This window comes from Daphnia carinata, chromosome 8 (genome assembly GCF_022539665.2).
Source record: "Daphnia carinata strain CSIRO-1 chromosome 8, CSIRO_AGI_Dcar_HiC_V3, whole genome shotgun sequence".
NCBI classification, from domain to species: Eukaryota; Metazoa; Arthropoda; class Branchiopoda; order Diplostraca; family Daphniidae; genus Daphnia; species Daphnia carinata.
Genome location: NC_081338.1, coordinates 25096 through 52821, shown reverse-complemented (window position 1 = coordinate 52821; position 27726 = coordinate 25096). Strand labels below are relative to the sequence as shown.

The window sequence follows — 27726 nt, the reverse complement described above, 5'->3', positions numbered from 1 at the left end:
TCGAATTTGAATTATTCCTTCGATAGCTCAGTTGGTAGAGCGGTGGACTGTAGACTAAAGGTGATTATCGAGTTATCCATAGGTCACTGGTTCAACTCCGGTTCGAAGGATATTTTACTTCAGTTTTACTATTTGGTAATTGTTTCCATTTGTTTTGCTGTACCTCATTACCAATCGGACCCTTTGGACTGCATTCAAATTCCCCAAACCCTTCCATTTTACTAGCTCGAGAAACATTTTTCCTGATAATAAGAGCAGCGCTCATAGGTTAACAATTTTTATACGCCTTTGGATTTAGCAGTATATTTGGGACTTAATGCCCTAATGCATTACGTTAATGAATAATATAAGGGGTTGATGTTACAAAAGCTTTATTGGGTAACGTTAAACAACACACTATTTCAAAACATGTCGCTATTTTTACCGAATGAATATATAAAGCGGCTATGCTTTTCCTGTACTTTTATCAAAATTGTTACAATCACGTGAACACTTACGTTAATGTATCGTTGAAATAACGCGTTAATTGGCGCATCAACTAAATGTAAGAAAATCACGCTACGTCAATTTAGCCGATAACGCTGACAACTCAAAATCCCTTAACGTAACATGACTATTATTTCGTGCAATCAGCCTGTGGGCACTACTAGGCACTACTAGCCATCGGCCAGTAAGTACCTGAATATAGTTCACTTTACAAAACTGACGGATGGCTAACGTTCACTACTAACTAGATCCAATTCCCATACTTTCAACGTTAACCTGCAGCAACCAATGACACTTGAACTACAAGAGGTATAAAAGCTTTGGTTGGCACGCTTGGTGTTGTATTCCATACGGAATACATATACTAAAATTGGAACGATACAGAGAAGATTAGCATGGCCCCTGCGCAAGGATGACACGCAAAATCGTGAAGCGTTCCACATTTTTTCTTTATTTATTATTGTAGCAAAAGCCCGTTTAATACGCAATGCCATGTTCTTGCAGTTTTGACACATCAGCCTTCTTAGCTCAGTGGCAGAGCACTAGTCTTGTAACATGGTGGTTAACTAGTGGTCATGAGTTCAATTCTCATAGAGGGCACAGTGTATTTAATGCATGTGACAGACGTTACAAGCAGCATGCAATAGATGAGTTATCGTCACACGTGTGACTTGCATACTTCCGCTTCGAAGAGATAGCAAAGTGCGTTCATGTCAGGATGGCCGAGCGGTCCAAGGCGCTGCGTTCAGGTCGCAGTCCAGTTCTCTGGGCGAGGGTTCGAATCCCTCTTCTGACATAAAGAAATTCAAAGAAAAATTCATGTCCATAATTGTATTTGAAATTATGATTTGTCATACTAGCACTGAATGAATCGCCCTCGATACAAATTTCAGCAGATGTGGCCGAGTGGTTAAGGCGACTGACTAGAAATCAGTTTCCTTTTGGGTGGGTTCGAATCCTACCATCTGCGTTGCACCAGATAGCAGTGTGTAGATAATCACAAGAGGCCAAGGCAACCGTCATGCAACGCTATTTTGTGTGCAAATTGGGATAGAAGCAAAAACTTTATGTAACTACTTTCCGAAATTGACTCAGTTGCCCCGAAGCGTGTAGAAAACTAAGTCGAATTTGAATTATTCCTTCGATAGCTCAGTTGGTAGAGCGGTGGACTGTAGACTAAAGGTGATTATCGAGTTATCCATAGGTCACTGGTTCAACTCCGGTTCGAAGGATATTTTACTTCAGTTTTACTATTTGGTAATTGTTTCCATTTGTTTTGCTGTACCTCATTACCAATCGGACCCTTTGGACTGCATTCAAATTCCCCAAACCCTTCCATTTTACTAGCTCGAGAAACATTTTCCTGATAATAAGAGCAGCGCTCATAGGTTAACAATTTTTATACGCCTTGGATTTAGCAGTATATTTGGGACTTAATGCCCTAATGCATTACGTTAATGAATAATATAAGGGGTTGATGTTACAAAAGCTTTATTGGGTAACGTTAAACAACACACTATTTCAAAACATGTCGCTATTTTTACCGAATGAATATATAAAGCGGCTATGCTTTTCCTGTACTTTTATCAAAATTGTTACAATCACGTGAACACTTACGTTAATGTATCGTTGAAATAACGCGTTAATTGGCGCATCAACTAAATGTAAGAAAATCACGCTACGTCAATTTAGCCGATAACGCTGACAACTCAAAATCCCTTAACGTAACATGACTATTATTTCGTGCAATCAGCCTGAGGGCACTACTAGGCACTACTAGCCATCGGCCAGTAAGTACCTGAATATAGTTCACTTTACAAAACTGACGGATGGCTAACGTTCACTACTAACTAGATCCAATTCCCATACTTTCAACGTTAACCTGCAGCAACCAATGACACTTGAACTACAAGAGGTATAAAAGCTTTGGTTGGCACGCTTGGTGTTGTATTCCATACGGAATACATATACTAAAATTGGAACGATACAGAGAAGATTAGCATGGCCCCTGCGCAAGGATGACACGCAAAATCGTGAAGCGTTCCACATTTTTTCTTTATTTATTATTGTAGCAAAAGCCCGTTTAATACGCAATGCCATGTTCTTGCAGTTTTGACACATCAGCCTTCTTAGCTCAGTGGCAGAGCACTAGTCTTGTAACATGGTGGCTAACTAGTGGTCATGAGTTCAATTCTCATAGAGGGCACAGTGTATTTAATGCATGTGACAGACGTTACAAGCAGCATGCAATAGATGAGTTATCGTCACACGTGTGACTTGCATACTTCCGCTTCGAAGAGATAGCAAAGTGCGTTCATGTCAGAATGACCGAGCGGTCCAAGGCGCTGCGTTCAGGTTGCAGTCCAGATCTCTGGGCAAGGGTTCGAATCCTTCTTCTGACACAAAGAAATTCAAAGAAAAATTCATGTCCATAATTGTATTTGAAATTATGATTTGTCATACTAGCACTGAATGAATCGCCCTCGATACAAATTTCAGCAGATGTGGCCGAGTGATTAAGGCGAATGACTAGAAATCAGTTTCCTTTTGGGTGGGTCCGAATCCTACCATCTGCGTTGCACCAGATAGCAGTGTGTAGATAATCACAAGAGGCCAAGGCAACCGTCATGCAACGCTATTTTGTGTGCAAATTGGGATAGAAGCAAAAACTTTATGTAACTACTTTCCGAAATTGACTCAGTTGCCCCGAAGCGTGTAGAAAACTAAGTCGAATTTGAAATATCCCTTCGATAGCTCAGTTGGTAGAGCGGTGGACTGTAGGCTACAAGTTAATATCGAGTTATCCATAGGTCACTGGTTCAACTCCGGTTCGAAGGATATCTTACTTCAGTTTTACTATTTGGTAATTGTTTCCATTTGTTTTGCTGTACCTCATTACCAATCGGACCCTTTGGACTGCATTCAAATTCCCCAAACCCTTCCATTTTACTAGCTCGAGAAACATTTTCCTGATAATAAGAGCAGCGCTCATAGGTTAACAATTTTTATACGCCTTGGATTTAGCAGTATATTTGGGACTTAATGCCCTAATGCATTACGTTAATGAATAATATAAGGGGTTGATGTTACAAAAGCTTTATTGGGTAACGTTAAACAACACACTATTTCAAAACATGTCGCTATTTTTACCGAATGAATATATAAAGCGGCTATGCTTTTCCTGTACTTTTATCAAAATTGTTACAATCACGTGAACACTTACGTTAATGTATCGTTGAAATAACGCGTTAATTGGCGCATCAACTAAATGTAAGAAAATCACGCTACGTCAATTTAGCCGATAACGCTGACAACTCAAAATCCCTTAACGTAACATGACTATTATTTCGTGCAATCAGCCTGAGGGCACTACTAGGCACTACTAGCCATCGGCCAGTAAGTACCTGAATATAGTTCACTTTACAAAACTGACGGATGGCTAACGTTCACTACTAACTAGATCCAATTCCCATACTTTCAACGTTAACCTGCAGCAACCAATGACACTTGAACTACAAGAGGTATAAAAGCTTTGGTTGGCACGCTTGGTGTTGTATTCCATACGGAATACATATACTAAAATTGGAACGATACAGAGAAGATTAGCATGGCCCCTGCGCAAGGATGACACGCAAAATCGTGAAGCGTTCCACATTTTTTATTTATTTATTATTGTAGCAAAAGCCCGTTTAATACGCAATGCCATGTTCTTGCAGTTTTGACACATCAGCCTTCTTAGCTCAGTGGCAGAGCACTAGTCTTGTAACATGGTGGTTAACTAGTGGTCATGAGTTCAATTCTCATAGAGGGCACAGTGTATTTAATGCATGTGACAGACGTTACAAGCAGCATGCAATAGATGAGTTATCGTCACACGTGTGACTTGCATACTTCCGCTTCGAAGAGATAGCAAAGTGCGTTCATGTCAGGATGGCCGAGCGGTCCAAGGCGCTGCGTTCAGGTCGCAGTCCAGTTCTCTGGGCGAGGGTTCGAATCCCTCTTCTGACACAAAGAAATTCAAAGAAAAATTCATGTCCATAATTGTATTTGAAATTATGATTTGTCATACTAGCACTGAATGAATCGCCCTCGATACAAATTTCAGCAGATGTGGCCGAGTGGTTAAGGCGACTGACTAGAAATCAGTTTCCTTCTGGGTGGGTTCGAATCCTACCATCTGCGTTGCACCAGATAGCAGTGTGTAGATAATCACAAGAGGCCAAGGCAACCGTCATGCAACGCTATTTTGTGTGCAAATTGGGATAGAAGCAAAAACTTTATGTAACTACTTTCCGAAATTGACTCAGTTGCCCCGAAGCGTGTAGAAAACTAAGTCGAATTTGAATTATTCCTTCGATAGCTCAGTTGGTAGAGCGGTGGACTGTAGACTAAAGGTGATTATCGAGTTATCCATAGGTCACTGGTTCAACTCCGGTTCGAAGGATATTTTACTTCAGTTTTACTATTTGGTAATTGTTTCCATTTGTTTTGCTGTACCTCATTACCAATCGGACCCTTTGGACTGCATTCAAATTCCCCAAACCCTTCCATTTTACTAGCTCGAGAAACATTTTTCCTGATAATAAGAGCAGCGCTCATAGGTTAACAATTTTTATACGCCTTGGATTTAGCAGTATATTTGGGACTTAATGCCCTAATGCATTACGTTAATGAATAATATAAGGGGTTGATGTTACAAAAGCTTTATTGGGTAACGTTAAACAACACACTATTTCAAAACATGTCGCTATTTTTACCGAATGAATATATAAAGCGGCTATGCTTTTCCTGTACTTTTATCAAAATTGTTACAATCACGTGAACACTTACGTTAATGTATCGTTGAAATAACGCGTTAATTGGCGCATCAACTAAATGTAAGAAAATCACGCTACGTCAATTTAGCCGATAACGCTGACAACTCAAAATCCCTTAACGTAACATGACTATTATTTCGTGCAATCAGCCTGAGGGCACTACTAGGCACTACTAGCCATCGGCCAGTAAGTACCTGAATATAGTTCACTTTACAAAACTGACGGATGGCTAACGTTCACTACTAACTAGATCCAATTCCCATACTTTCAACGTTAACCTGCAGCAACCAATGACACTTGAACTACAAGAGGTATAAAAGCTTTGGTTGGCACGCTTGGTGTTGTATTCCATACGGAATACATATACTAAAATTGGAACGATACAGAGAAGATTAGCATGGCCCCTGCGCAAGGATGACACGCAAAATCGTGAAGCGTTCCACATTTTTTCTTTATTTATTATTGTAGCAAAAGCCCGTTTAATACGCAATGCCATGTTCTTGCAGTTTTGACACATCAGCCTCCATAGCTCAGTGGCAGAGCACTAGTCTTGTACTTTCATTGTTGCTAACTAGGGGTCATGAGTTCAATTCTCATAGGAGGCAGTATATATTTAATGCATGTGACAGACGTTACAAGCAGCATGCAATAGATGAGTTATCGTCACACGTGTGACTTGCATACTTCCGCTTCGAAGAGATAGCAAAGTGCTTGTTTGTCAGGATGGCCGAGCGGTCCAAGGCGCTGCGTTCAGGTCGCAGTCCAGTTCTCTGGGCGAGGGTTCGAATCCCTCTTCTGACATAAAGAAATTCAAAGAAAAATTCATGTCCATAATTGTATTTGAAATTATGATTTGTCATACTAGCACTGAATGAATCGCCCTCGATACAAATTTATGCAGATGTGGCCGAGTGATTAAGGCGAATGACTAGAAATCAGTTTCCTTTTGGGTGGGTCCGAATCCTACCATCTGCGTTGCACCAGATAGCAGTGTGTAGATAATCACAAGAGGCCAAGGCAACCGTCATGCAACGCTATTTTGTGTGCAAATTGGGATAGAAGCAAAAACTTTATGTAACTACTTTCCGAAATTGACTCAGTTGCCCCGAAGCGTGTAGAAAACTAAGTCGAATTTGAATTATTCCTTCGATAGCTCAGTTGGTAGAGCGGTGGACTGTAGACTAAAGGTGATTATCGAGTTATCCATAGGTCACTGGTTCAACTCCGGTTCGAAGGATATTTTACTTCAGTTTTACTATTTGGTAATTGTTTCCATTTGTTTTGCTGTACCTCATTACCAATCGGACCCTTTGGACTGCATTCAAATTCCCCAAACCCTTCCATTTTACTAGCTCGAGAAACATTTTTCCTGATAATAAGAGCAGCGCTCATAGGTTAACAATTTTTATACGCCTTGGATTTAGCAGTATATTTGGGACTTAATGCCCTAATGCATTACGTTAATGAATAATATAAGGGGTTGATGTTACAAAAGCTTTATTGGGTAACGTTAAACAACACACTATTTCAAAACATGTCGCTATTTTTACCGAATGAATATATAAAGCGGCTATGCTTTTCCTGTACTTTTATCAAAATTGTTACAATCACGTGAACACTTACGTTAATGTATCGTTGAAATAACGCGTTAATTGGCGCATCAACTAAATGTAAGAAAATCACGCTACGTCAATTTAGCCGATAACGCTGACAACTCAAAATCCCTTAACGTAACATGACTATTATTTCGTGCAATCAGCCTGAGGGCACTACTAGGCACTACTAGCCATCGGCCAGTAAGTACCTGAATATAGTTCACTTTACAAAACTGACGGATGGCTAACGTTCACTACTAACTAGATCCAATTCCCATACTTTCAACGTTAACCTGCAGCAACCAATGACACTTGAACTACAAGAGGTATAAAAGCTTTGGTTGGCACGCTTGGTGTTGTATTCCATACGGAATACATATACTAAAATTGGAACGATACAGAGAAGATTAGCATGGCCCCTGCGCAAGGATGACACGCAAAATCGTGAAGCGTTCCACATTTTTTCTTTATTTATTATTGTAGCAAAAGCCCGTTTAATACGCAATGCCATGTTCTTGCAGTTTTGACACATCAGCCTTCTTAGCTCAGTGGCAGAGCACTAGTCTTGTACTGGTGGCTAACTAGTGGTCATGAGTTCAATTCTCATAGGGGGCACAGTGTATTTAATGCATGTGACAGACGTTACAAGCAGCATGCAATAGATGAGTTATCGTCACACGTGTGACTTGCATACTTCCGCTTCGAAGAGATAGCAAAGTGCGTTCATGTCAGGATGGCCGAGCGGTCTAAGGCGCTGCGTTCAGGTCGCAGTCCAGTTCTCTGGGCGAGGGTTCGAATCCCTCTTCTGACACAAAGAAATTCAAAGAAAAATTCATGTCCATAATTGTATTTGAAATTATGATTTGTCATACTAGCAATGAATGAATCGCCCTCGATACAAATTTCAGCAGATGTGGCCGAGTGATTAAGGCGAATGACTAGAAATCAGTTTCCTTTTGGGTGGGTCCGAATCCTACCATCTGCGTTGCACCAGATAGCAGTGTGTAGATAATCACAAGAGGCCAAGGCAACCGTCATGCAACGCTATTTTGTGTGCAAATTGGGATAGAAGCAAAAACTTTATGTAACTACTTTCCGAAATTGACTCAGTTGCCCCGAAGCGTGTAGAAAACTAAGTCGAATTTGAATTATTCCTTCGATAGCTCAGTTGGTAGAGCGGTGGACTGTAGACTAAAGGTGATTATCGAGTTATCCATAGGTCACTGGTTCAACTCCGGTTCGAAGGATATTTTACTTCAGTTTTACTATTTGGTAATTGTTTCCATTTGTTTTGCTGTACCTCATTACCAATCGGACCCTTTGGACTGCATTCAAATTCCCCAAACCCTTCCATTTTACTAGCTCGAGAAACATTTTTCCTGTTAATAAGAGCAGCGCTCATAGGTTAACAATTTTTATAACGCCTTGGATTTAGCAGTAGATTTGGGACTTAATGCCCTAATGCATTACGTTAATGAATAATATAAGGGGTTGATGTTACAAAAGCTTTATTGGGTAACGTTAAACAACACACTATTTCAAAACATGTCGCTATTTTTACCGAATGAATATATAAAGCGGCTATGCTTTTCCTGTACTTTTATCAAAATTGTTACAATCACGTGAACACTTACGTTAATGTATCGTTGAAATAACGCGTTAATTGGCGCATCAACTAAATGTAAGAAAATCACGCTACGTCAATTTAGCCGATAACGCTGACAACTCAAAATCCCTTAACGTAACATGACTATTATTTCGTGCAATCAGCCTGAGGGCACTACTAGGCACTACTAGCCATCGGCCAGTAAGTACCTGAATATAGTTCACTTTACAAAACTGACGGATGGCTAACGTTCACTACTAACTAGATCCAATTCCCATACTTTCAACGTTAACCTGCAGCAACCAATAACACTTGAACTACAAGAGGTATAAAAGCTTTGGTTGGCACGCTTGGTGTTGTATTCCATACGGAATACATATACTAAAATTGGAACGATACAGAGAAGATTAGCATGGCCCCTGCGCAAGGATGACACGCAAAATCGTGAAGCGTTCCACATTTTTTCTTTATTTATTATTGTAGCAAAAGCCCGTTTAATACGCAATGCCATGTTCTTGCAGTTTTGACACATCAGCCTTCTTAGCTCAGTGGCAGAGCACTAGTCTTGTAACATGATCGTTAACTAGAGGTCATGAGTTCAATTCTCATAGGAGGCACAGTGTATTTAATGCATGTGACAGACGTTACAAGCAGCATGCAATAGATGAGTTATCGTCACACGTGTGACTTGCATACTTCCGCTTCGAAGAGATAGCAAAGTGCGTTCATGTCAGGATGGCCGAGCGGTCCAAGGCGCTGCGTTCAGGTCGCAGTCCAGTTCTCTGGGCGAGGGTTCGAATCCCTCTTCTGACACAAAGAAATTCAAAGAAAAATTCATGTCCATAATTGTATTTGAAATTATGATTTGTCATACTAGCAATGAATGAATCGCCCTCGATACAATATGCAGATGTGGCCGAGTGGTTAAGGCGACTGACTCGAAATCAGTTTCCTATTGGGAGCGTAGGTTCGAATCCTACCATCTGCGTCGACCCAGATAGCAGTGTGTAGATAATCACAAGAGGCCAAGGCAACCGTCATGCAACGCTATTTTGTGTGCAAATTGGGATAGAAGCAAAAACTTTATGTAAATACTTTCCGAAATTGACTCAGTTGCCCCGAAGCGTGTAGAAAACTAAGTCGAATTTGAATTATTCCTTCGATAGCTCAGTTGGTAGAGCGGTGGACTGTAGACTAAAGGTGATTATCGAGTTATCCATAGGTCACTGGTTCAACTCCGGTTCGAAGGATATTTGACTTCAGTTTTACTATTTGGTAATTGTTTCCATTTGTTTTGCTGTACCTCATTACCAATCGGACCCTTTGGACTGCATTCAAATTCCCCAAACCCTTCCATTTTACTAGCTCGAGAAACATTTTTCCTGTTAATAAGAGCAGCGCTCATAGGTTAACAATTTTTATAACGCCTTGGATTTAGCAGTAGATTTGGGACTTAATGCCCTAATGCATTACGTTAATGAATAATATAAGGGGTTGATGTTACAAAAGCTTTATTGGGTAACGTTAAACAACACACTATTTCAAAACATGTCGCTATTTTTACCGAATGAATATATAAAGCGGCTATGCTTTTCCTGTACTTTTATCAAAATTGTTACAATCACGTGAACACTTACGTTAATGTATCGTTGAAATAACGCGTTAATTGGCGCATCAACTAAATGTAAGAAAATCACGCTACGTCAATTTAGCCGATAACGCTGACAACTCAAAATCCCTTAACGTAACATGACTATTATTTCGTGCAATCAGCCTGAGGGCACTACTAGGCACTACTAGCCATCGGCCAGTAAGTACCTGAATATAGTTCACTTTACAAAACTGACGGATGGCTAACGTTCACTACTAACTAGATCCAATTCCCATACTTTCAACGTTAACCTGCAGCAACCAATAACACTTGAACTACAAGAGGTATAAAAGCTTTGGTTGGCACGCTTGGTGTTGTATTCCATACGGAATACATATACTAAAATTGGAACGATACAGAGAAGATTAGCATGGCCCCTGCGCAAGGATGACACGCAAAATCGTGAAGCGTTCCACATTTTTTCTTTATTTATTATTGTAGCAAAAGCCCGTTTAATACGCAATGCCATGTTCTTGCAGTTTTGACACATCAGCCTTCTTAGCTCAGTGGCAGAGCACTAGTCTTGTAACCAGATGGCTAACTAGTGGTCATGAGTTCAATTCTCATAGAGGGCACAGTGTATTTAATGCATGTGACAGACGTTACAAGCAGCATGCAATAGATGAGTTATCGTCACACGTGTGACTTGCATACTTCCGCTTCGAAGAGATAGCAAAGTGCGTTCATGTCAGGATGGCCGAGCGGTCCAAGGCGCTGCGTTCAGGTCGCAGTCCAGTTCTCTGGGCGAGGGTTCGAATCCCTCTTCTGACACAAAGAAATTCAAAGAAAAATTCATGTCCATAATTGTATTTGAAATTATGATTTGTCATACTAGCAATGAATGAATCGCCCTCGATACAAATATCAGCAGATGTGGCCGAGTGATTAAGGCGAATGACTAGAAATCAGTTTCCTTTTGGGTGGGTCCGAATCCTACCATCTGCGTTGCACCAGATAGCAGTGTGTAGATAATCACAAGAGGCCAAGGCAACCGTCATGCAACGCTATTTTGTGTGCAAATTGGGATAGAAGCAAAAACTTTATGTAAATACTTTCCGAAATTGACTCAGTTGCCCCGAAGCGTGTAGAAAACTAAGTCGAATTTGAATTATTCCTTCGATAGCTCAGTTGGTAGAGCGGTGGACTGTAGGCTGGAAAAAAGATATCCATAGGTCACTGGTTCAACTCCGGTTCGAAGGACATTTGACTTCAGTTTTACTATTTGGTAATTGTTTCCATTTGTTTTGCTGTACCTCATTACCAATCGGACCCTTTGGACTGCATTCAAATTCCCCAAACCCTTCCATTTTACTAGCTCGAGAAACATTTTTCCTGTTAATAAGAGCAGCGCTCATAGGTTAACAATTTTTATAACGCCTTGGATTTAGCAGTAGATTTGGGACTTAATGCCCTAATGCATTACGTTAATGAATAATATAAGGGGTTGATGTTACAAAAGCTTTATTGGGTAACGTTAAACAACACACTATTTTAAAACATGTCGCTATTTTTACCGAATGAATATATAAAGCGGCTATGCTTTTCCTGTACTTTTATCAAAATTGTTACAATCACGTGAACACTTACGTTAATGTATCGTTGAAATAACGCGTTAATTGGCGCATCAACTAAATGTAAGAAAAATCACGCTACGTCAATTTAGCCGATAACGCTGACAACTCAAAATCCCTTAACGTAACATGACTATTATTTCGTGCAATCAGCCTGAGGGCACTACTAGGCACTACTAGCCATCGGCCAGTAAGTACCTGAATATAGTTCACTTTACAAAACTGACGGATGGCTAACGTTCACTACTAACTAGATCCAATTCCCATACTTTCAACGTTAACCTGCAGCAACCAATAACACTTGAACTACAAGAGGTATAAAAGCTTTGGTTGGCACGCTTGGTGTTGTATTCCATACGGAATACATATACTAAAATTGGAACGATACAGAGAAGATTAGCATGGCCCCTGCGCAAGGATGACACGCAAAATCGTGAAGCGTTCCACATTTTTTCTTTATTTATTATTGTAGCAAAAGCCCGTTTAATACGCAATGCCATGTTCTTGCAGTTTTGACAAATAAGCCTTCTTAGCTCAGTGGCAGAGCACTAGTCTTGTACTTTCGTAATCGTTAACTAGTGGTCATGAGTTCAATTCTCATAGGAGGCAGTGTGTATTTAATGCATGTGACAGACGTTACAAGCAGCATGCAATAGATGAGTTATCGTCACACGTGTGACTTGCATACTTCCGCTTCGAAGAGATAGCAAAGTGCGTTCATGTCAGGATGGCCGAGCGGTCCAAGGCGCTGCGTTCAGGTCGCAGTCCAGTTCTCTGGGCGAGGGTTCGAATCCCTCTTCTGACACAAAGAAATTCAAAGAAAAATTCATGTCCATAATTGTATTTGAAATTATGATTTGTCATACTAGCAATGAATGAATCGCCCTCGATACAAATATCAGCAGATGTGGCCGAGTGGTTAAGGCGACTGACTAGAAATCAGTTTCCCTTCGGGAGCGTAGGTTCGAATCCTACCATCTGCGTTGCACCAGATAGCAGTGTGTAGATAATCACAAGAGGCCAAGGCAACCGTCATGCAACGCTATTTTGTGTGCAAATTGGGATAGAAGCAAAAACTTTATGTAAATACTTTCCGAAATTGACTCAGTTGCCCCGAAGCGTGTAGAAAACTAAGTCGAATTTGAATTATTCCTTCGATAGCTCAGTTGGTAGAGCGGTGGACTGTAGACTAAAGGTGATTATCGAGTTATCCATAGGTCACTGGTTCAACTCCGGTTCGAAGGATATTTTACTTCAGTTTTACTATTTGGTAATTGTTTCCATTTGTTTTGCTGTACCTCATTACCAATCGGACCCTTTGGACTGCATTCAAATTCCCCAAACCCTTCCATTTTACTAGCTCGAGAAACATTTTTCCTGTTAATAAGAGCAGCGCTCATAGGTTAACAATTTTTATAACGCCTTGGATTTAGCAGTAGATTTGGGACTTAATGCCCTAATGCATTACGTTAATGAATAATATAAGGGGTTGATGTTACAAAAGCTTTATTGGGTAACGTTAAACAACACACTATTTCAAAACATGTCGCTATTTTTACCGAATGAATATATAAAGCGGCTATGCTTTTCCTGTACTTTTATCAAAATTGTTACAATCACGTGAACACTTACGTTAATGTATCGTTGAAATAACGCGTTAATTGGCGCATCAACTAAATGTAAGAAAATCACGCTACGTCAATTTAGCCGATAACGCTGACAACTCAAAATCCCTTAACGTAACATGACTATTATTTCGTGCAATCAGCCTGAGGGCACTACTAGGCACTACTAGCCATCGGCCAGTAAGTACCTGAATATAGTTCACTTTACAAAACTGACGGATGGCTAACGTTCACTACTAACTAGATCCAATTCCCATACTTTCAACGTTAACCTGCAGCAACCAATAACACTTGAACTACAAGAGGTATAAAAGCTTTGGTTGGCACGCTTGGTGTTGTATTCCATACGGAATACATATACTAAAATTGGAACGATACAGAGAAGATTAGCATGGCCCCTGCGCAAGGATGACACGCAAAATCGTGAAGCGTTCCACATTTTTTCTTTATTTATTATTGTAGCAAAAGCCCGTTTAATACGCAATGCCATGTTCTTGCAGTTTTGACACATCAGCCTTCTTAGCTCAGTGGCAGAGCACTAGTCTTGTAACCAGATGGTTAACTAGTGGTCATGAGTTCAATTCTCATAGAGGGCACAGTGTATTTAATGCATGTGACAGACGTTACAAGCAGCATGCAATAGATGAGTTATCGTCACACGTGTGACTTGCATACTTCCGCTTCGAAGAGATAGCAAAGTGCTTGTTTGTCAGGATGGCCGAGCGGTCCAAGGCGCTGCGTTCAGGTCGCAGTCCAGTTCTCTGGGCGAGGGTTCGAATCCCTCTTCTGACATAAAGAAATTCAAAGAAAAATTCCATAATTGTATTTGAAATTATGATTTGTCATACTAGCAATGAATGAATCGCCCTCGATACAAATATCAGCAGATGTGGCCGAGTGGTTAAGGCGACTGACTAGAAATCAGTTTCCTTCTGGGTGGGTTCGAATCCTACCATCTGCGTTGCACCAGATAGCAGTGTGTAGATAATCACAAGAGGCCAAGGCAACCGTCATGCAACGCTATTTTGTGTGCAAATTGGGATAGAAGCAAAAACTTTATGTAAATACTTTCCGAAATTGACTCAGTTGCCCCGAAGCGTGTAGAAAACTAAGTCGAATTTGAATTATTCCTTCGATAGCTCAGTTGGTAGAGCGGTGGACTGTAGGCTATAAAATGAGTTATCCATAGGTCACTGGTTCAACTCCGGTTCGAAGGAAATTTTGGTTCAGTTTTACTATTTGGTAATTGTTTCCATTTGTTTTGCTGTACCTCATTACCAATCGGACCCTTTGGACTGCATTCAAATTCCCCAAACCCTTCCATTTTACTAGCTCGAGAAACATTTTTCCTGTTAATAAGAGCAGCGCTCATAGGTTAACAATTTTTATAACGCCTTGGATTTAGCAGTAGATTTGGGACTTAATGCCCTAATGCATTACGTTAATGAATAATATAAGGGGTTGATGTTACAAAAGCTTTATTGGGTAACGTTAAACAACACACTATTTCAAAACATGTCGCTATTTTTACCGAATGAATATATAAAGCGGCTATGCTTTTCCTGTACTTTTATCAAAATTGTTACAATCACGTGAACACTTACGTTAATGTATCGTTGAAATAACGCGTTAATTGGCGCATCAACTAAATGTAAGAAAATCACGCTACGTCAATTTAGCCGATAACGCTGACAACTCAAAATCCCTTAACGTAACATGACTATTATTTCGTGCAATCAGCCTGAGGGCACTATTAGGCACTACTAGCCATCGGCCAGTAAGTACCTGAATATAGTTCACTTTACAAAACTGACGGATGGCTAACGTTCACTACTAACTAGATCCAATTCCCATACTTTCAACGTTAACCTGCAGCAACCAATAACACTTGAACTACAAGAGGTATAAAAGCTTTGGTTGGCACGCTTGGTGTTGTATTCCATACGGAATACATATACTAAAATTGGAACGATACAGAGAAGATTAGCATGGCCCCTGCGCAAGGATGACACGCAAAATCGTGAAGCGTTCCACATTTTTTCTTTATTTATTATTGTAGCAAAAGCCCGTTTAATACGCAATGCCATGTTCTTGCAGTTTTGACACATCAGCCTTCTTAGCTCAGTGGCAGAGCACTAGTCTTGTAACCAGATGGCTAACTAGTGGTCATGAGTTCAATTCTCATAGAGGGCACAGTGTATTTAATGCATGTGACAGACGTTACAAGCAGCATGCAATAGATGAGTTATCGTCACACGTGTGACTTGCATACTTCCGCTTCGAAGAGATAGCAAAGTGCGTTCATGTCAGGATGGCCGAGCGGTCCAAGGCGCTGCGTTCAGGTCGCAGTCCAGTTCTCTGGGCGAGGGTTCGAATCCCTCTTCTGACACAAAGAAATTCAAAGAAAAATTCATGTCCATAATTGTATTTGAAATTATGATTTGTCATACTAGCAATGAATGAATCGCCCTCGATACAAATATCAGCAGATGTGGCCGAGTGGTTAAGGCGACTGACTAGAAATCAGTTTCCCTTTGGGTGGGTTCGAATCCTACCATCTGCGTTGCACCAGATAGCAGTGTGTAGATAATCACAAGAGGCCAAGGCAACCGTCATGCAACGCTATTTTGTGTGCAAATTGGGATAGAAGCAAAAACTTTATGTAAATACTTTCCGAAATTGACTCAGTTGCCCCGAAGCGTGTAGAAAACTAAGTCGAATTTGAATTATTCCTTCGATAGCTCAGTTGGTAGAGCGGTGGACTGTAGACTAAAGGTGATTATCGAGTTATCCATAGGTCACTGGTTCAACTCCGGTTCGAAGGATATTTTACTTCAGTTTTACTATTTGGTAATTGTTTCCATTTGTTTTGCTGTACCTCATTACCAATCGGACCCTTTGGACTGCATTCAAATTCCCCAAACCCTTCCATTTTACTAGCTCGAGAAACATTTTTCCTGATAATAAGAGCAGCGCTCATAGGTTAACAATTTTTATACGCCTTGGATTTAGCAGTAGATTTGGGACTTAATGCCCTAATGCATTACGTTAATGAATAATATAAGGGGTTGATGTTACAAAAGCTTTATTGGGTAACGTTAAACAACACACTATTTCAAAACATGTCGCTATTTTTACCGAATGAATATATAAAGCGGCTATGCTTTTCCTGTACTTTTATCAAAATTGTTACAATCACGTGAACACTTACGTTAATGTATCGTTGAAATAACGCGTTAATTGGCGCATCAACTAAATGTAAGAAAATCACGCTACGTCAATTTAGCCGATAACGCTGACAACTCAAAATCCCTTAACGTAACATGACTATTATTTCGTGCAATCAGCCTGAGGGCACTACTAGGCACTACTAGCCATCGGCCAGTAAGTACCTGAATATAGTTCACTTTACAAAACTGACGGATGGCTAACGTTCACTACTAACTAGATCCAATTCCCATACTTTCAACGTTAACCTGCAGCAACCAATGACACTTGAACTACAAGAGGTATAAAAGCTTTGGTTGGCACGCTTGGTGTTGTATTCCATACGGAATACATATACTAAAATTGGAACGATACAGAGAAGATTAGCATGGCCCCTGCGCAAGGATGACACGCAAAATCGTGAAGCGTTCCACATTTTTTCTTTATTTATTATTGTAGCAAAAGCCCGTTTAATACGCAATGCCATGTTCTTGCAGTTTTGACACATCAGCCTTCTTAGCTCAGTGGCAGAGCACTAGTCTTGTAACATGGTGGTTAACTAGTGGTCATGAGTTCAATTCTCATAGAGGACACAGTGTATTTAATGCATGTGACAGACGTTACAAGCAGCATGCAATAGATGAGTTATCGTCACACGTGTGACTTGCATACTTCCGCTTCGAAGAGATAGCAAAGTGCGTTCATGTCAGGATGGCCGAGCGGTCCAAGGCGCTGCGTTCAGGTCGCAGTCCAGTTCTCTGGGCGAGGGTTCGAATCCCTCTTCTGACATAAAGAAATTCAAAGAAAAATTCATGTCCATAATTGTATTTGAAATTATGATTTGTCATACTAGCACTGAATGAATCGCCCTCGATACAAATTTATGCAGATGTGGCCGAGTGGTTAAGGCGACTGACTAGAAATCAGTTTCCCTCTGGGAGCGTACGAATCCTACCATCTGCGTTGCACCAGATAGCAGTGTGTAGATAATCACAAGAGGCCAAGGCAACCGTCATGCAACGCTATTTTGTGTGCAAATTGGGATAGAAGCAAAAACTTTATGTAACTACTTTCCGAAATTGACTCAGTTGCCCCGAAGCGTGTAGAAAACTAAGTCGAATTTGAATTATTCCTTCGATAGCTCAGTTGGTAGAGCGGTGGACTGTAGACTAAAGGTGATTATCGAGTTATCCATAGGTCACTGGTTCAACTCCGGTTCGAAGGATATTTTACTTCAGTTTTACTATTTGGTAATTGTTTCCATTTGTTTTGCTGTACCTCATTACCAATCGGACCCTTTGGACTGCATTCAAATTCCCCAAACCCTTCCATTTTACTAGCTCGAGAAACATTTTTCCTGATAATAAGAGCAGCGCTCATAGGTTAACAATTTTTATACGCCTTGGATTTAGCAGTATATTTGGGACTTAATGCCCTAATGCATTACGTTAATGAATAATATAAGGGGTTGATGTTACAAAAGCTTTATTGGGTAACGTTAAACAACACACTATTTCAAAACATGTCGCTATTTTTACCGAATGAATATATAAAGCGGCTATGCTTTTCCTGTACTTTTATCAAAATTGTTACAATCACGTGAACACTTACGTTAATGTATCGTTGAAATAACGCGTTAATTGGCGCATCAACTAAATGTAAGAAAATCACGCTACGTCAATTTAGCCGATAACGCTGACAACTCAAAATCCCTTAACGTAACATGACTATTATTTCGTGCAATCAGCCTGAGGGCACTACTAGGCACTACTAGCCATCGGCCAGTAAGTACCTGAATATAGTTCACTTTACAAAACTGACGGATGGCTAACGTTCACTACTAACTAGATCCAATTCCCATACTTTCAACGTTAACCTGCAGCAACCAATGACACTTGAACTACAAGAGGTATAAAAGCTTTGGTTGGCACGCTTGGTGTTGTATTCCATACGGAATACATATACTAAAATTGGAACGATACAGAGAAGATTAGCATGGCCCCTGCGCAAGGATGACACGCAAAATCGTGAAGCGTTCCACATTTTTTCTTTATTTATTATTGTAGCAAAAGCCCGTTTAATACGCAATGCCATGTTATTGCAGTTTTGACACATCAGCCTTCTTAGCTCAGTGGCAGAGCACTAGTCTTGTACACAGATGGTTAACTAGTGGTCATGAGTTCAATTCTCATAGAGGGCACAGTGTATTTAATGCATGTGACAGACGTTACAAGCAGCATGCAATAGATGAGTTATCGTCACACGTGTGACTTGCATACTTCCGCTTCGAAGAGATAGCAAAGTGCGTTCATGTCAGGATGGCCGAGCGGTCCAAGGCGCTGCGTTCAGGTCGCAGTCCAGTTCTCTGGGCGAGGGTTCGAATCCCTCTTCTGACACAAAGAAATTCAAAGAAAAATTCATGTCCATAATTGTATTTGAAATTATGATTTGTCATACTAGCACTGAATGAATCGCCCTCGATACAAGTCCTATGCAGATGTGGCCGAGTGATTAAGGCGAATGACTAGAAATCAGTTTCCTTTTGGGTGGGTCCGAATCCTACCATCTGCGTCCATGCAGATAGCAGTGTGTAGATAATCACAAGAGGCCAAGGCAACCGTCATGCAACGCTATTTTGTGTGCAAATTGGGATAGAAGCAAAAACTTTATGTAACTACTTTCCGAAATTGACTCAGTTGCCCCGAAGCGTGTAGAAAACTAAGTCGAATTTGAATTATTCCTTCGATAGCTCAGTTGGTAGAGCGGTGGACTGTAGACTAAAGGTGATTATCGAGTTATCCATAGGTCACTGGTTCAACTCCGGTTCGAAGGATATTTTACTTCAGTTTTACTATTTGGTAATTGTTTCCATTTGTTTTGCTGTACCTCATTACCAATCGGACCCTTTGGACTGCATTCAAATTCCCCAAACCCTTCCATTTTACTAGCTCGAGAAACATTTTTCCTGATAATAAGAGCAGCGCTCATAGGTTAACAATTTTTATACGCCTTGGATTTAGCAGTATATTTGGGACTTAATGCCCTAATGCATTACGTTAATGAATAATATAAGGGGTTGATGTTACAAAAGCTTTATTGGGTAACGTTAAACAACACACTATTTCAAAACATGTCGCTATTTTTACCGAATGAATATATAAAGCGGCTATGCTTTTCCTGTACTTTTATCAAAATTGTTACAATCACGTGAACACTTACGTTAATGTATCGTTGAAATAACGCGTTAATTGGCGCATCAACTAAATGTAAGAAAATCACGCTACGTCAATTTAGCCGATAACGCTGACAACTCAAAATCCCTTAACGTAACATGACTATTATTTCGTGCAATCAGCCTGAGGGCACTACTAGGCACTACTAGCCATCGGCCAGTAAGTACCTGAATATAGTTCACTTTACAAAACTGACGGATGGCTAACGTTCACTACTAACTAGATCCAATTCCCATACTTTCAACGTTAACCTGCAGCAACCAATGACACTTGAACTACAAGAGGTATAAAAGCTTTGGTTGGCACGCTTGGTGTTGTATTCCATACGGAATACATATACTAAAATTGGAACGATACAGAGAAGATTAGCATGGCCCCTGCGCAAGGATGACACGCAAAATCGTGAAGCGTTCCACATTTTTTCTTTATTTATTATTGTAGCAAAAGCCCGTTTAATACGCAATGCCATGTTCTTGCAGTTTTGACAAATGAGCCTCCTTAGCTCAGTGGCAGAGCACTAGTCTTGTACTTTCATTGTTGCTAACTAGTGGTCATGAGTTCAATTCTCATAGGAGGCAGTGTTTATTTAATGCATGTGACAGACGTTACAAGCAGCATGCAATAGATGAGTTATCGTCACACGTGTGACTTGCATACTTCCGCTTCGAAGAGATAGCAAAGTGCGTTCATGTCAGGATGGCCGAGCGGTCCAAGGCGCTGCGTTCAGGTCGCAGTCCAGTTCTCTGGGCGAGGGTTCGAATCCCTCTTCTGACACAAAGAAATTCAAAGAAAAATTCATGTCCATAATTGTATTTGAAATTATGATTTGTCATACTAGCACTGAATGAATCGCCCTCGATACAAGTCCTATGCAGATGTGGCCGAGTGATTAAGGCGACTGACTAGAAATCAGTTTCCTTCTGGGTGGGTTCGAATCCTACCATCTGCGTCCATGTAGATAGCAGTGTGTAGATAATCACAAGAGGCCAAGGCAACCGTCATGCAACGCTATTTTGTGTGCAAATTGGGATAGAAGCAAAAACTTTATGTAACTACTTTCCGAAATTGACTCAGTTGCCCCGAAGCGTGTAGAAAACTAAGTCGAATTTGAATTATTCCTTCGATAGCTCAGTTGGTAGAGCGGTGGACTGTAGGCTATAAAATGAGTTATCCATAGGTCACTGGTTCAACTCCGGTTCGAAGGAAATTTTGGTTCAGTTTTACTATTTGGTAATTGTTTCCATTTGTTTTGCTGTACCTCATTACCAATCGGACCCTTTGGACTGCATTCAAATTCCCCAAACCCTTCCATTTTACTAGCTCGAGAAACATTTTTCCTGATAATAAGAGCAGCGCTCATAGGTTAAATTTTTATACGCCTTGGATTTAGCAGTATATTTGGGACTTAATGCCCTAATGCATTACGTTAATGAATAATATAAGGGGTTGATGTTACAAAAGCTTTATTGGGTAACGTTAAACAACACACTATTTCAAAACATGTCGCTATTTTTACCGAATGAATATATAAAGCGGCTATGCTTTTCCTGTACTTTTATCAAAATTGTTACAATCACGTGAACACTTACGTTAATGTATCGTTGAAATAACGCGTTAATTGGCGCATCAACTAAATGTAAGAAAATCACGCTACGTCAATTTAGCCGATAACGCTGACAACTCAAAATCCCTTAACGTAACATGACTATTATTTCGTGCAATCAGCCTGAGGGCACTACTAGGCACTACTAGCCATCGGCCAGTAAGTACCTGAATATAGTTCACTTTACAAAACTGACGGATGGCTAACGTTCACTACTAACTAGATCCAATTCCCATACTTTCAACGTTAACCTGCAGCAACCAATGACACTTGAACTACAAGAGGTATAAAAGCTTTGGTTGGCACGCTTGGTGTTGTATTCCATACGGAATACATATACTAAAATTGGAACGATACAGAGAAGATTAGCATGGCCCCTGCGCAAAAGCTGGGGCGTAATCTTCTCTGTCCCGGGGCAAAAGGGGAAAGAAAGGGGGGGAAAGGGGGAAGGAGGGGGAAGAAGGGAAAAGAGGAGGAAGAAGGCCTTTTACTCCGCTTTGTCGGAGCAAGTTTTGACGGAAGTTTTGAATATGTTGTTGAAATTGTATTTCACGTCAGTCTGATGCGACAAAATACACTTTGTGTCTTTCAAACACTGCAAAGAAAAGTGAGCGATTGACGCGATGACACAATACATTGGGAATAACGCAACACTGTGAAAAACCGATGCAACCAATACACGCGCGACGATGCAAAGATTTAAAGTTGTAAATAACAACTTACGGACCGTTCGAATGAGTCAAGTAATTCGTCGAATCCATTATCGCAGTGTTCGTAAACGCGTAAACGTTTCGTCGCGTTTCATCGCGTTGTCGACGAGTTCCTTGTTGTTCATTTCGACGTAAACTGGTTGTGCTATGTAATTACTTCATGTAGGCCTAGTGTTTGACAAAGTGGAAAAGTGCCTAAATTTACAAACGAGTGCAGTTTAAGTACAGTAACCTACAAGGATAGTTCCGTCTTCATCGCCGTATATTTTCAAGGCTGTCGACATTTTCTGATTGGTTGTGTATCTTGACGTGAACTACTAGTGCTATTAACCGTGTGGTAAAGCGGAAGTGTTCCTAAATAAACAAAAGAATATAGTGTTCGTGTAGTAAACGTACAACTGCAGTTTCTTCTACTGTTGAAGTGAATGAAAATGCCCAAAGTGGGACTTACCGATAACGAATGGAGGGCCCGTTTGCGTGACTACGCCGCCAGCAAGTTCAAGTTTAGCAAAGGCCAACACCCACGGCCATCGTCGAAGTGGGCAGCGGCAAAGGAAAAGATTGACAAGTGCCCAGTTAATTATAAGGATATATTTGGCCGCCCGGTCAACTGCAATTGTGGCTATCATACGGTAAGGAAAATCAATTTTTAATGTATTGTTAGTGTACAAAGCACTAATACCTGACAATAAGGCCGACGAACCTAGGCCGTCGACTTCGGCCACTTCGTCGTCGCAGCCACCGCCGTCGAATTTGGCCACTTCGTCGCAGCCGCCACCGTCTAATTTGGCCACTTCATCGCAGCCGCCGCCGTCGACTTTGGCCGCTTCATCACCCCCGTTGCCGACTTTGGCGGCTTCGTCGCAACAACCACCGACTTTTACCACTTCGTCACAACCGACGCCGACTTTCGCCGGTCCATCGCAACCATTGCCGCATTTGACCGATTCATCACAACCATTGCCGCCTTTCGCAGCTTCGTCGCAGACGCCGCCGACTTTCGCCGATCCATCGCAACCATTGCCGCATTTGGCTGATTCATTGGAACCATTGCCGTCTTTCGCTGTTTCGTCGCAGCCACCGCCGACTTTGCGGGGACGAAATATCGATTTCGCCAACCGTCTTCCCCTAGGCTGGAAGGACACACTGCTGCCCCACGACCAAAGCTGGATCGGGCACGAACTCTTTGCATCCAAAGGTGCACTGGTGATGAACTTGAAGTTGTGGTGGTATCCGCCGCCTGTTCCCGGTCCGGATTTCATGGCCTCTCCTATGGTGAATCCGTACTTCCATAGGCGACTCTTCTTGTGGATGCCTCGGAAGATGTGGGCATACAATTTTAACTGCCCGAACTGCGGAAGGAACAACCCACTGACCTCTAAAGGGTTGTACAATAGGGTTAGGACCGTGATAGACATTAAAAATCGATACTACCTTGCTGCTGAATACCTGGAGTGCCGGTCTTGCAAAGGCACTTTTATTTCGTACGATTCGCGTCTAATTGAACAGCTCCCAGACGCGATAAAATTTCGCTTCCCTATCGTTCTAACTCGCAAGTTCGCCGCTGATAAATCAGTTGTCGGTATGATGAGGGCTCGGACGATTGGCAACAGTCCGACGGCCGTATGCAGCTACATTTGTGAGCTTCATAGTGAAGAATGGATGCGGAAGACGGTCATGTACTTGGCCGATTGTGCGCGGCACAAACGAAGTCGCGAATCCATTGGATTCCCTCCTTGCATTTATGAAGATCCTCCTGCATTTTCCTCTCTCCCGACGGCGAAATGGTTCCTGGCGACGTATGTCCGGGATGTTTGGTCGCGACTTGACGATCTGAAAGCAAGTATGACATCAATTTACGGGACCATACTGAAGATCGACTCAACCAAAAAAATTACAAGGAAAACCCCAAGGGCAGTGGGCCAATACAGCATCCTGGTGTACGAATGTAGGGAACGAGAAAGGAGAAATCCTTATATCTCTTCTCACCACGTCCGAAAGCATCTCGAACTTGGGACACATGGCTGATGGTTTAATGAGTCGTTTTTCTAATGCTGGTCAGCCACGTCCAATGGTGCTCTACACTGACAGGGACTGCTGCAAGCAAGAAGGCCCATCAAAATGTCAGAAACTTTTTCACAAATGGGAAAACTTACCTATCAGGCTAGATTGCTGGCACTTCATGCGGCGCCTTTGGAAGGCCTGTACCAACGAGTCGCATCCCCTGTATGGAACCTTTATGGCCCAGGTGTCGACGAGCGTTTTCGAATGGGACGGCAATGACATGGCCCTGTTGCGACGGGCAAAAAGGAGCGAGCTGCAACTGGCCGGCGTGAGCAATCCCTCCGATAGCGCTGTGGCAAAAGCGATCACCAAAGCCGAACTTGCCCGACACTGCCGTTGCAAAACAAGGGGGACGGAGAATTGCGTCCGTTTGTTGGAGAGCATGTTTCTCTCGCTGCTGGACGCTACCGACACCCTTGGAGTCCTATTACTCCGCGACGAAGCGCTGGACATCTGGGGCACGGAAAAGCATCACGTCGTTTGTCTGCAGGATCCAGACGGGGTACAATTGTACACCAAAACAGGAGAAATTTTGAAAGGGAACGTTACACTTCCCATATACCGATGCGCCCGTGGGTCGACGTCGCTGGAAAGTTTCCACAGTCATCTGAAAAATTTCATTCCAGGTAAAAAAAAAAGGTATTAATAAAATGCTTGTAAAATATATGCGAAATGAACCGTCTTTTTACAGGGACGGCAGGAAATGAGCTACACTTCCAAGCATATCTAGCTGATGGATTATGCCGCTGGAATGCAGCAAGAGCGTCGGAGGCACTAAGTATGCCGTCACCAAAAACGCGGTCCTTCGACGTCCAAGTAAAGGGTAGGTTAAACCAGCTTTCCACTGCTATTTTGGGTCATCCCGCCGACCCGACGTATCAACCGCCTTCGGAGTATACTGACGAGCTCTTTGGTGTCGAATATCTGCTGAAGGAGTCAGATGCGGCGATCCGGCCCTTGGACCTAGACGAAGCCATTGAAAAAGGGATGGAACGTGACGACTTCGGCCAAGATGAAGCGTCCTTGAAGGACGATGGAGTCGAACTGGATATCGTATGCGATGCAATATCGGAACCGGAGCCAGCCGGCTTTTCGGATGACGCCACTGACGAAGGAGGAAATCGGCGTGCGGTAGACTCGCGCTCTATCGATGGCTGGGACAGAGTCGACAAACTCGCAGAAAAAATCCTTGAGCTAAAAGGTTTGTCGGTGACAGCTGAAGAAGCCGAGATCATCATCCGACTGTACGACGAGCTCTCTCCATTTGACAAGGAGCCTCTCAAGTACTCTCGTAATTTTCGGCCAGCCCGTGGTCGATTCGGGCGATCGAAAGCCGTTGCCGGTCACATTGGCCAAGAGGCCATGAAACGATGCTTCGTGTCGGGGGGTGCGCCGTCGCTGCCGCCTTCTAAAAGCCGTGTTTTTGAGGCCATTTGCATCCGGTTGTTCAACGAAATAAGTAGCGCTGCCAAAGATCCGTACGTGTCTCGCTACTGCCTAATCATCCGCCGGTACAACGAAGCCCGAAATCGAGTGATGCTAAATCCAGCAATAGTGGAGCGGACTGGACTTGCCCTTTTTCCAATAAACGAGACGACGCTCTCGTTATGGTAAATTGGTTGACTTCGCGTCTGTAAAAGAAATTAAATAATTTAATTCAAAATTGCAGGTTTAAAAACCAAACAAGAGTCGGGGAAATCCGGCTCTTGCTTCAAGGCAGCACGCTTCCATTACCTGAAGTCTGTTCCAGTGTAGCCTTGCCGGCAGCGAAAGAGCGGCCATCGCAGCCAGCCACACAGGTAAATCCTGTTGCCTTCGTTGAACCAGTGGACACAGTTGGGCAGGCGGCAGTCAGGAGGCGACGAGCTGAACCTGAGGCACAAGGTAAGTGAAGTTGCCTGTCTTGCTCCAAGTACACGCATTTAATCATTGTATGGTTTTCAAGGCATTACCGGGTCTCCGTCGGACGCGAATGCACCACAATCACGAATGATTGAGCCACAAAGTAGAAAATCAGTTTTCTGTCTTATTCCTAATAGATGTAATTGACCGCTTTATTGCTTTCCAAGGCATTGCAGGGCCTTCGTCGGAGGCAAACCCACCACAATGCCGCACTGCTATGGAACAAGGTGGGGAGGCAGTTGTCTGCCTTGCTCCATACAGATGTAATTGACCGTTCTTTTCTTTTCCAAGCCATTGCAGGGCCTTCATCGGAGGCGAATCCATCGAGAGGACGAGCCCGACGAACCACAGATTGGCGGAAGAGGAAGGCTGAAGCAGAAGCAGCAGCAGCGGGCGCAGCTCTTACAGAAAAAAGTAATCAGGTTAGAGGGATTTCATGTTGTTTCACTAACACTAACAATCTCCCCCTTTCGACAGGCAAGTTGGTTCGGAAAGACTATACCTGCCGTAATTGCGGATTGGTGATGACCGCGGATACGGGACACAGCCAGTCTCGTGGGCTGAGATATTGCCCTTTGAATAATCCGCAGTCAAAGAATGAGTGGCTGGAAGAGCAGAGGAAGAAACGGGCTCAGTTACCAAAGTGACAGCTGCTCAACGTCTTGATGTGTTGCATGGTTGGTTCATGCTTAATGTATTGCCTTGATGTTTTTTTTTCATTTTTTATTTTCAATCACTTGCGAGAGAAGAGTGTCTAGAGATATTAAGGAACTAGGTTAGCCTGAAGACAATATGATCAAATGTTCTTGATGTACCTACCTTATTCGTGTTTTTTTTCTCATGTTGCTCTTGACCAAACTCCAGTGCTTGACAAACACTGGAGTCGAATGCTGCACTGCTCGTCTTGCACTTTCGTTGGGATTGAAACGTAAACAAAAATCGCGAGGATTATGCTGCTAGTACAAAGTACAGTCACTGTGTTGACAGGTTGACAGTGCACTGCACAGGTAAAGCCGTGTGCTCCATGTTGGGCTTGGAGTAGGCAAAGGCCCGTGAAGCCTGCAGTTTCGAGCTCGATCTCGACGAAAACTCAAAGAAATGTGACCTAATGGGCATCAAACGATAGAAAATTAAAAAAAAAAAATGTTCTGATGACGGAACCATGCGCATAAAATGTACGCGTGAACGTGAAATTTGCAAAAAACTGGTTTGACAGCCAGCCCCCTTGCGGCCTCCTTTCACATTAGCGTTCCAATTGTTTCAAATGTTTCAAATTTTGTTTCAATTGAGATCCAAGAAGCAGTGGAAGATTCCATGCAGTTATGGGCCTGCTCATTTAACGATGTGACGCGCAGGCGTCGGCTAAACATCTTATCCCAAACGAATCCTTCGTTTATATCTCTGTTGGCTAACGAGCGCAACTTTTCAGAGAGGGAATCCCAATGGCTCTACGGAAAAAAGCTGATCCAAGAGATGGTCCAGACGGCCAAGGACGAAGCCGCCCTGAACGCTGTGGGACGAGCCAGTGAGCAGATGCAACGCGCGTCTTCCAGGGGCAAGAGTTATCGAGGCGGATACACGGGTAGTCATAGGCCCTCGCACCAGCCGTACAGTGGATCGGCCAGGCAACGCTCCAGCTCAAATTTTTCGCCAATG

The 27726-nt window shown here is 42.2% G+C and overlaps 59 non-coding genes and 1 pseudogene across 59 annotated transcripts; all 60 read left to right on the top strand.

The window, feature by feature from the left end:
• The first annotated feature begins 16 nt into the window (after positions 1 to 16).
• Trnay-gua (transfer RNA tyrosine (anticodon GUA)) lies at positions 17 to 110 on the top strand. The gene is made up of 2 exons: positions 17 to 53; positions 75 to 110. It is a non-coding gene; the product is annotated as a tRNA-Tyr (tRNA).
• A 717-nt stretch (positions 111 to 827) lies between these two features.
• LOC130698774 (U6 spliceosomal RNA) lies at positions 828 to 933 on the top strand. The gene has a single exon (XR_009003346.1). It is a non-coding gene; the product is annotated as a U6 spliceosomal RNA (small nuclear RNA).
• Positions 934 to 1003: 70 nt separating this feature from the next.
• Trnat-ugu (transfer RNA threonine (anticodon UGU)) lies at positions 1004 to 1086 on the top strand. Its single transcript is given in 2 exon segments — positions 1004 to 1039; positions 1051 to 1086. It is a non-coding gene; the product is annotated as a tRNA-Thr (tRNA).
• A 112-nt stretch (positions 1087 to 1198) lies between these two features.
• On the top strand, positions 1199 to 1282 carry Trnal-cag (transfer RNA leucine (anticodon CAG)). Its single transcript has one exon. It is a non-coding gene; the product is annotated as a tRNA-Leu (tRNA).
• Positions 1283 to 1378: 96 nt separating this feature from the next.
• Positions 1379 to 1456, top strand: Trnas-aga (transfer RNA serine (anticodon AGA)). The gene has a single exon. It is a non-coding gene; the product is annotated as a tRNA-Ser (tRNA).
• A 168-nt stretch (positions 1457 to 1624) lies between these two features.
• Trnay-gua (transfer RNA tyrosine (anticodon GUA)) lies at positions 1625 to 1718 on the top strand. The gene is made up of 2 exons: positions 1625 to 1661; positions 1683 to 1718. It is a non-coding gene; the product is annotated as a tRNA-Tyr (tRNA).
• A 715-nt stretch (positions 1719 to 2433) lies between these two features.
• Positions 2434 to 2539, top strand: LOC130698775 (U6 spliceosomal RNA). Its single transcript, XR_009003347.1, has one exon. It is a non-coding gene; the product is annotated as a U6 spliceosomal RNA (small nuclear RNA).
• A 70-nt stretch (positions 2540 to 2609) lies between these two features.
• Positions 2610 to 2692, top strand: Trnat-ugu (transfer RNA threonine (anticodon UGU)). The gene is given in 2 exon segments: positions 2610 to 2645; positions 2657 to 2692. It is a non-coding gene; the product is annotated as a tRNA-Thr (tRNA).
• Positions 2693 to 3230: 538 nt separating this feature from the next.
• Trnay-gua (transfer RNA tyrosine (anticodon GUA)) lies at positions 3231 to 3324 on the top strand. Its single transcript has 2 exons — positions 3231 to 3267; positions 3289 to 3324. It is a non-coding gene; the product is annotated as a tRNA-Tyr (tRNA).
• Positions 3325 to 4039: 715 nt separating this feature from the next.
• LOC130698776 (U6 spliceosomal RNA) lies at positions 4040 to 4145 on the top strand. The gene has a single exon (XR_009003348.1). It is a non-coding gene; the product is annotated as a U6 spliceosomal RNA (small nuclear RNA).
• A 70-nt stretch (positions 4146 to 4215) lies between these two features.
• On the top strand, positions 4216 to 4298 carry Trnat-ugu (transfer RNA threonine (anticodon UGU)). The gene is given in 2 exon segments: positions 4216 to 4251; positions 4263 to 4298. It is a non-coding gene; the product is annotated as a tRNA-Thr (tRNA).
• Positions 4299 to 4410: 112 nt separating this feature from the next.
• Positions 4411 to 4494, top strand: Trnal-cag (transfer RNA leucine (anticodon CAG)). Its single transcript has one exon. It is a non-coding gene; the product is annotated as a tRNA-Leu (tRNA).
• Positions 4495 to 4590: 96 nt separating this feature from the next.
• Positions 4591 to 4668, top strand: Trnas-aga (transfer RNA serine (anticodon AGA)). The gene has a single exon. It is a non-coding gene; the product is annotated as a tRNA-Ser (tRNA).
• Positions 4669 to 4836: 168 nt separating this feature from the next.
• On the top strand, positions 4837 to 4930 carry Trnay-gua (transfer RNA tyrosine (anticodon GUA)). Its single transcript has 2 exons — positions 4837 to 4873; positions 4895 to 4930. It is a non-coding gene; the product is annotated as a tRNA-Tyr (tRNA).
• A 716-nt stretch (positions 4931 to 5646) lies between these two features.
• Positions 5647 to 5752, top strand: LOC130698761 (U6 spliceosomal RNA). The gene has a single exon (XR_009003335.1). It is a non-coding gene; the product is annotated as a U6 spliceosomal RNA (small nuclear RNA).
• Positions 5753 to 5822: 70 nt separating this feature from the next.
• Trnat-ugu (transfer RNA threonine (anticodon UGU)) lies at positions 5823 to 5908 on the top strand. The gene is given in 2 exon segments: positions 5823 to 5858; positions 5873 to 5908. It is a non-coding gene; the product is annotated as a tRNA-Thr (tRNA).
• Positions 5909 to 6020: 112 nt separating this feature from the next.
• Trnal-cag (transfer RNA leucine (anticodon CAG)) lies at positions 6021 to 6104 on the top strand. Its single transcript has one exon. It is a non-coding gene; the product is annotated as a tRNA-Leu (tRNA).
• A 342-nt stretch (positions 6105 to 6446) lies between these two features.
• On the top strand, positions 6447 to 6540 carry Trnay-gua (transfer RNA tyrosine (anticodon GUA)). Its single transcript has 2 exons — positions 6447 to 6483; positions 6505 to 6540. It is a non-coding gene; the product is annotated as a tRNA-Tyr (tRNA).
• A 716-nt stretch (positions 6541 to 7256) lies between these two features.
• On the top strand, positions 7257 to 7362 carry LOC130698762 (U6 spliceosomal RNA). Its single transcript, XR_009003336.1, has one exon. It is a non-coding gene; the product is annotated as a U6 spliceosomal RNA (small nuclear RNA).
• Positions 7363 to 7432: 70 nt separating this feature from the next.
• Positions 7433 to 7513, top strand: Trnat-ugu (transfer RNA threonine (anticodon UGU)). The gene is given in 2 exon segments: positions 7433 to 7468; positions 7478 to 7513. It is a non-coding gene; the product is annotated as a tRNA-Thr (tRNA).
• A 112-nt stretch (positions 7514 to 7625) lies between these two features.
• On the top strand, positions 7626 to 7709 carry Trnal-cag (transfer RNA leucine (anticodon CAG)). The gene has a single exon. It is a non-coding gene; the product is annotated as a tRNA-Leu (tRNA).
• A 342-nt stretch (positions 7710 to 8051) lies between these two features.
• Positions 8052 to 8145, top strand: Trnay-gua (transfer RNA tyrosine (anticodon GUA)). Its single transcript has 2 exons — positions 8052 to 8088; positions 8110 to 8145. It is a non-coding gene; the product is annotated as a tRNA-Tyr (tRNA).
• Positions 8146 to 8862: 717 nt separating this feature from the next.
• On the top strand, positions 8863 to 8968 carry LOC130698763 (U6 spliceosomal RNA). The gene has a single exon (XR_009003337.1). It is a non-coding gene; the product is annotated as a U6 spliceosomal RNA (small nuclear RNA).
• A 70-nt stretch (positions 8969 to 9038) lies between these two features.
• On the top strand, positions 9039 to 9121 carry Trnat-ugu (transfer RNA threonine (anticodon UGU)). The gene is given in 2 exon segments: positions 9039 to 9074; positions 9086 to 9121. It is a non-coding gene; the product is annotated as a tRNA-Thr (tRNA).
• Positions 9122 to 9233: 112 nt separating this feature from the next.
• Positions 9234 to 9317, top strand: Trnal-cag (transfer RNA leucine (anticodon CAG)). Its single transcript has one exon. It is a non-coding gene; the product is annotated as a tRNA-Leu (tRNA).
• Positions 9318 to 9410: 93 nt separating this feature from the next.
• Positions 9411 to 9492, top strand: Trnas-cga (transfer RNA serine (anticodon CGA)). The gene has a single exon. It is a non-coding gene; the product is annotated as a tRNA-Ser (tRNA).
• A 168-nt stretch (positions 9493 to 9660) lies between these two features.
• Trnay-gua (transfer RNA tyrosine (anticodon GUA)) lies at positions 9661 to 9754 on the top strand. Its single transcript has 2 exons — positions 9661 to 9697; positions 9719 to 9754. It is a non-coding gene; the product is annotated as a tRNA-Tyr (tRNA).
• Positions 9755 to 10471: 717 nt separating this feature from the next.
• LOC130698764 (U6 spliceosomal RNA) lies at positions 10472 to 10577 on the top strand. The gene has a single exon (XR_009003338.1). It is a non-coding gene; the product is annotated as a U6 spliceosomal RNA (small nuclear RNA).
• A 70-nt stretch (positions 10578 to 10647) lies between these two features.
• Positions 10648 to 10730, top strand: Trnat-ugu (transfer RNA threonine (anticodon UGU)). The gene is given in 2 exon segments: positions 10648 to 10683; positions 10695 to 10730. It is a non-coding gene; the product is annotated as a tRNA-Thr (tRNA).
• Positions 10731 to 10842: 112 nt separating this feature from the next.
• On the top strand, positions 10843 to 10926 carry Trnal-cag (transfer RNA leucine (anticodon CAG)). The gene has a single exon. It is a non-coding gene; the product is annotated as a tRNA-Leu (tRNA).
• A 342-nt stretch (positions 10927 to 11268) lies between these two features.
• Trnay-gua (transfer RNA tyrosine (anticodon GUA)) lies at positions 11269 to 11355 on the top strand. The gene is given in 2 exon segments: positions 11269 to 11305; positions 11320 to 11355. It is a non-coding gene; the product is annotated as a tRNA-Tyr (tRNA).
• Positions 11356 to 12073: 718 nt separating this feature from the next.
• LOC130698765 (U6 spliceosomal RNA) lies at positions 12074 to 12179 on the top strand. Its single transcript, XR_009003339.1, has one exon. It is a non-coding gene; the product is annotated as a U6 spliceosomal RNA (small nuclear RNA).
• A 70-nt stretch (positions 12180 to 12249) lies between these two features.
• Positions 12250 to 12335, top strand: Trnat-ugu (transfer RNA threonine (anticodon UGU)). The gene is given in 2 exon segments: positions 12250 to 12285; positions 12300 to 12335. It is a non-coding gene; the product is annotated as a tRNA-Thr (tRNA).
• A 112-nt stretch (positions 12336 to 12447) lies between these two features.
• Trnal-cag (transfer RNA leucine (anticodon CAG)) lies at positions 12448 to 12531 on the top strand. Its single transcript has one exon. It is a non-coding gene; the product is annotated as a tRNA-Leu (tRNA).
• Positions 12532 to 12627: 96 nt separating this feature from the next.
• On the top strand, positions 12628 to 12709 carry Trnas-aga (transfer RNA serine (anticodon AGA)). Its single transcript has one exon. It is a non-coding gene; the product is annotated as a tRNA-Ser (tRNA).
• A 168-nt stretch (positions 12710 to 12877) lies between these two features.
• Positions 12878 to 12971, top strand: Trnay-gua (transfer RNA tyrosine (anticodon GUA)). The gene is made up of 2 exons: positions 12878 to 12914; positions 12936 to 12971. It is a non-coding gene; the product is annotated as a tRNA-Tyr (tRNA).
• A 717-nt stretch (positions 12972 to 13688) lies between these two features.
• LOC130698766 (U6 spliceosomal RNA) lies at positions 13689 to 13794 on the top strand. Its single transcript, XR_009003340.1, has one exon. It is a non-coding gene; the product is annotated as a U6 spliceosomal RNA (small nuclear RNA).
• Positions 13795 to 13864: 70 nt separating this feature from the next.
• On the top strand, positions 13865 to 13947 carry Trnat-ugu (transfer RNA threonine (anticodon UGU)). The gene is given in 2 exon segments: positions 13865 to 13900; positions 13912 to 13947. It is a non-coding gene; the product is annotated as a tRNA-Thr (tRNA).
• A 112-nt stretch (positions 13948 to 14059) lies between these two features.
• Positions 14060 to 14143, top strand: Trnal-cag (transfer RNA leucine (anticodon CAG)). Its single transcript has one exon. It is a non-coding gene; the product is annotated as a tRNA-Leu (tRNA).
• A 91-nt stretch (positions 14144 to 14234) lies between these two features.
• On the top strand, positions 14235 to 14312 carry Trnas-aga (transfer RNA serine (anticodon AGA)). The gene has a single exon. It is a non-coding gene; the product is annotated as a tRNA-Ser (tRNA).
• Positions 14313 to 14480: 168 nt separating this feature from the next.
• Trnay-gua (transfer RNA tyrosine (anticodon GUA)) lies at positions 14481 to 14568 on the top strand. Its single transcript is given in 2 exon segments — positions 14481 to 14517; positions 14533 to 14568. It is a non-coding gene; the product is annotated as a tRNA-Tyr (tRNA).
• Positions 14569 to 15285: 717 nt separating this feature from the next.
• LOC130698767 (U6 spliceosomal RNA) lies at positions 15286 to 15391 on the top strand. The gene has a single exon (XR_009003341.1). It is a non-coding gene; the product is annotated as a U6 spliceosomal RNA (small nuclear RNA).
• A 70-nt stretch (positions 15392 to 15461) lies between these two features.
• On the top strand, positions 15462 to 15544 carry Trnat-ugu (transfer RNA threonine (anticodon UGU)). The gene is given in 2 exon segments: positions 15462 to 15497; positions 15509 to 15544. It is a non-coding gene; the product is annotated as a tRNA-Thr (tRNA).
• Positions 15545 to 15656: 112 nt separating this feature from the next.
• Positions 15657 to 15740, top strand: Trnal-cag (transfer RNA leucine (anticodon CAG)). Its single transcript has one exon. It is a non-coding gene; the product is annotated as a tRNA-Leu (tRNA).
• Positions 15741 to 15836: 96 nt separating this feature from the next.
• Trnas-aga (transfer RNA serine (anticodon AGA)) lies at positions 15837 to 15914 on the top strand. The gene has a single exon. It is a non-coding gene; the product is annotated as a tRNA-Ser (tRNA).
• A 168-nt stretch (positions 15915 to 16082) lies between these two features.
• On the top strand, positions 16083 to 16176 carry Trnay-gua (transfer RNA tyrosine (anticodon GUA)). Its single transcript has 2 exons — positions 16083 to 16119; positions 16141 to 16176. It is a non-coding gene; the product is annotated as a tRNA-Tyr (tRNA).
• Positions 16177 to 16892: 716 nt separating this feature from the next.
• On the top strand, positions 16893 to 16998 carry LOC130698768 (U6 spliceosomal RNA). The gene has a single exon (XR_009003342.1). It is a non-coding gene; the product is annotated as a U6 spliceosomal RNA (small nuclear RNA).
• Positions 16999 to 17068: 70 nt separating this feature from the next.
• Trnat-ugu (transfer RNA threonine (anticodon UGU)) lies at positions 17069 to 17151 on the top strand. Its single transcript is given in 2 exon segments — positions 17069 to 17104; positions 17116 to 17151. It is a non-coding gene; the product is annotated as a tRNA-Thr (tRNA).
• Positions 17152 to 17263: 112 nt separating this feature from the next.
• On the top strand, positions 17264 to 17347 carry Trnal-cag (transfer RNA leucine (anticodon CAG)). Its single transcript has one exon. It is a non-coding gene; the product is annotated as a tRNA-Leu (tRNA).
• Positions 17348 to 17689: 342 nt separating this feature from the next.
• Positions 17690 to 17783, top strand: Trnay-gua (transfer RNA tyrosine (anticodon GUA)). Its single transcript has 2 exons — positions 17690 to 17726; positions 17748 to 17783. It is a non-coding gene; the product is annotated as a tRNA-Tyr (tRNA).
• A 716-nt stretch (positions 17784 to 18499) lies between these two features.
• Positions 18500 to 18605, top strand: LOC130698769 (U6 spliceosomal RNA). The gene has a single exon (XR_009003343.1). It is a non-coding gene; the product is annotated as a U6 spliceosomal RNA (small nuclear RNA).
• Positions 18606 to 18675: 70 nt separating this feature from the next.
• Trnat-ugu (transfer RNA threonine (anticodon UGU)) lies at positions 18676 to 18758 on the top strand. Its single transcript is given in 2 exon segments — positions 18676 to 18711; positions 18723 to 18758. It is a non-coding gene; the product is annotated as a tRNA-Thr (tRNA).
• A 112-nt stretch (positions 18759 to 18870) lies between these two features.
• Trnal-cag (transfer RNA leucine (anticodon CAG)) lies at positions 18871 to 18954 on the top strand. The gene has a single exon. It is a non-coding gene; the product is annotated as a tRNA-Leu (tRNA).
• Positions 18955 to 19297: 343 nt separating this feature from the next.
• Trnay-gua (transfer RNA tyrosine (anticodon GUA)) lies at positions 19298 to 19391 on the top strand. The gene is made up of 2 exons: positions 19298 to 19334; positions 19356 to 19391. It is a non-coding gene; the product is annotated as a tRNA-Tyr (tRNA).
• Positions 19392 to 20107: 716 nt separating this feature from the next.
• On the top strand, positions 20108 to 20213 carry LOC130698770 (U6 spliceosomal RNA). The gene has a single exon (XR_009003344.1). It is a non-coding gene; the product is annotated as a U6 spliceosomal RNA (small nuclear RNA).
• Positions 20214 to 20283: 70 nt separating this feature from the next.
• Positions 20284 to 20369, top strand: Trnat-ugu (transfer RNA threonine (anticodon UGU)). The gene is given in 2 exon segments: positions 20284 to 20319; positions 20334 to 20369. It is a non-coding gene; the product is annotated as a tRNA-Thr (tRNA).
• Positions 20370 to 20481: 112 nt separating this feature from the next.
• On the top strand, positions 20482 to 20565 carry Trnal-cag (transfer RNA leucine (anticodon CAG)). The gene has a single exon. It is a non-coding gene; the product is annotated as a tRNA-Leu (tRNA).
• A 97-nt stretch (positions 20566 to 20662) lies between these two features.
• On the top strand, positions 20663 to 20740 carry Trnas-aga (transfer RNA serine (anticodon AGA)). Its single transcript has one exon. It is a non-coding gene; the product is annotated as a tRNA-Ser (tRNA).
• A 168-nt stretch (positions 20741 to 20908) lies between these two features.
• On the top strand, positions 20909 to 20996 carry Trnay-gua (transfer RNA tyrosine (anticodon GUA)). The gene is given in 2 exon segments: positions 20909 to 20945; positions 20961 to 20996. It is a non-coding gene; the product is annotated as a tRNA-Tyr (tRNA).
• Positions 20997 to 21710: 714 nt separating this feature from the next.
• On the top strand, positions 21711 to 21779 carry LOC130698773 (U6 spliceosomal RNA; annotated as a pseudogene).
• Positions 21780 to 27726: the final 5947 nt, after the last annotated feature.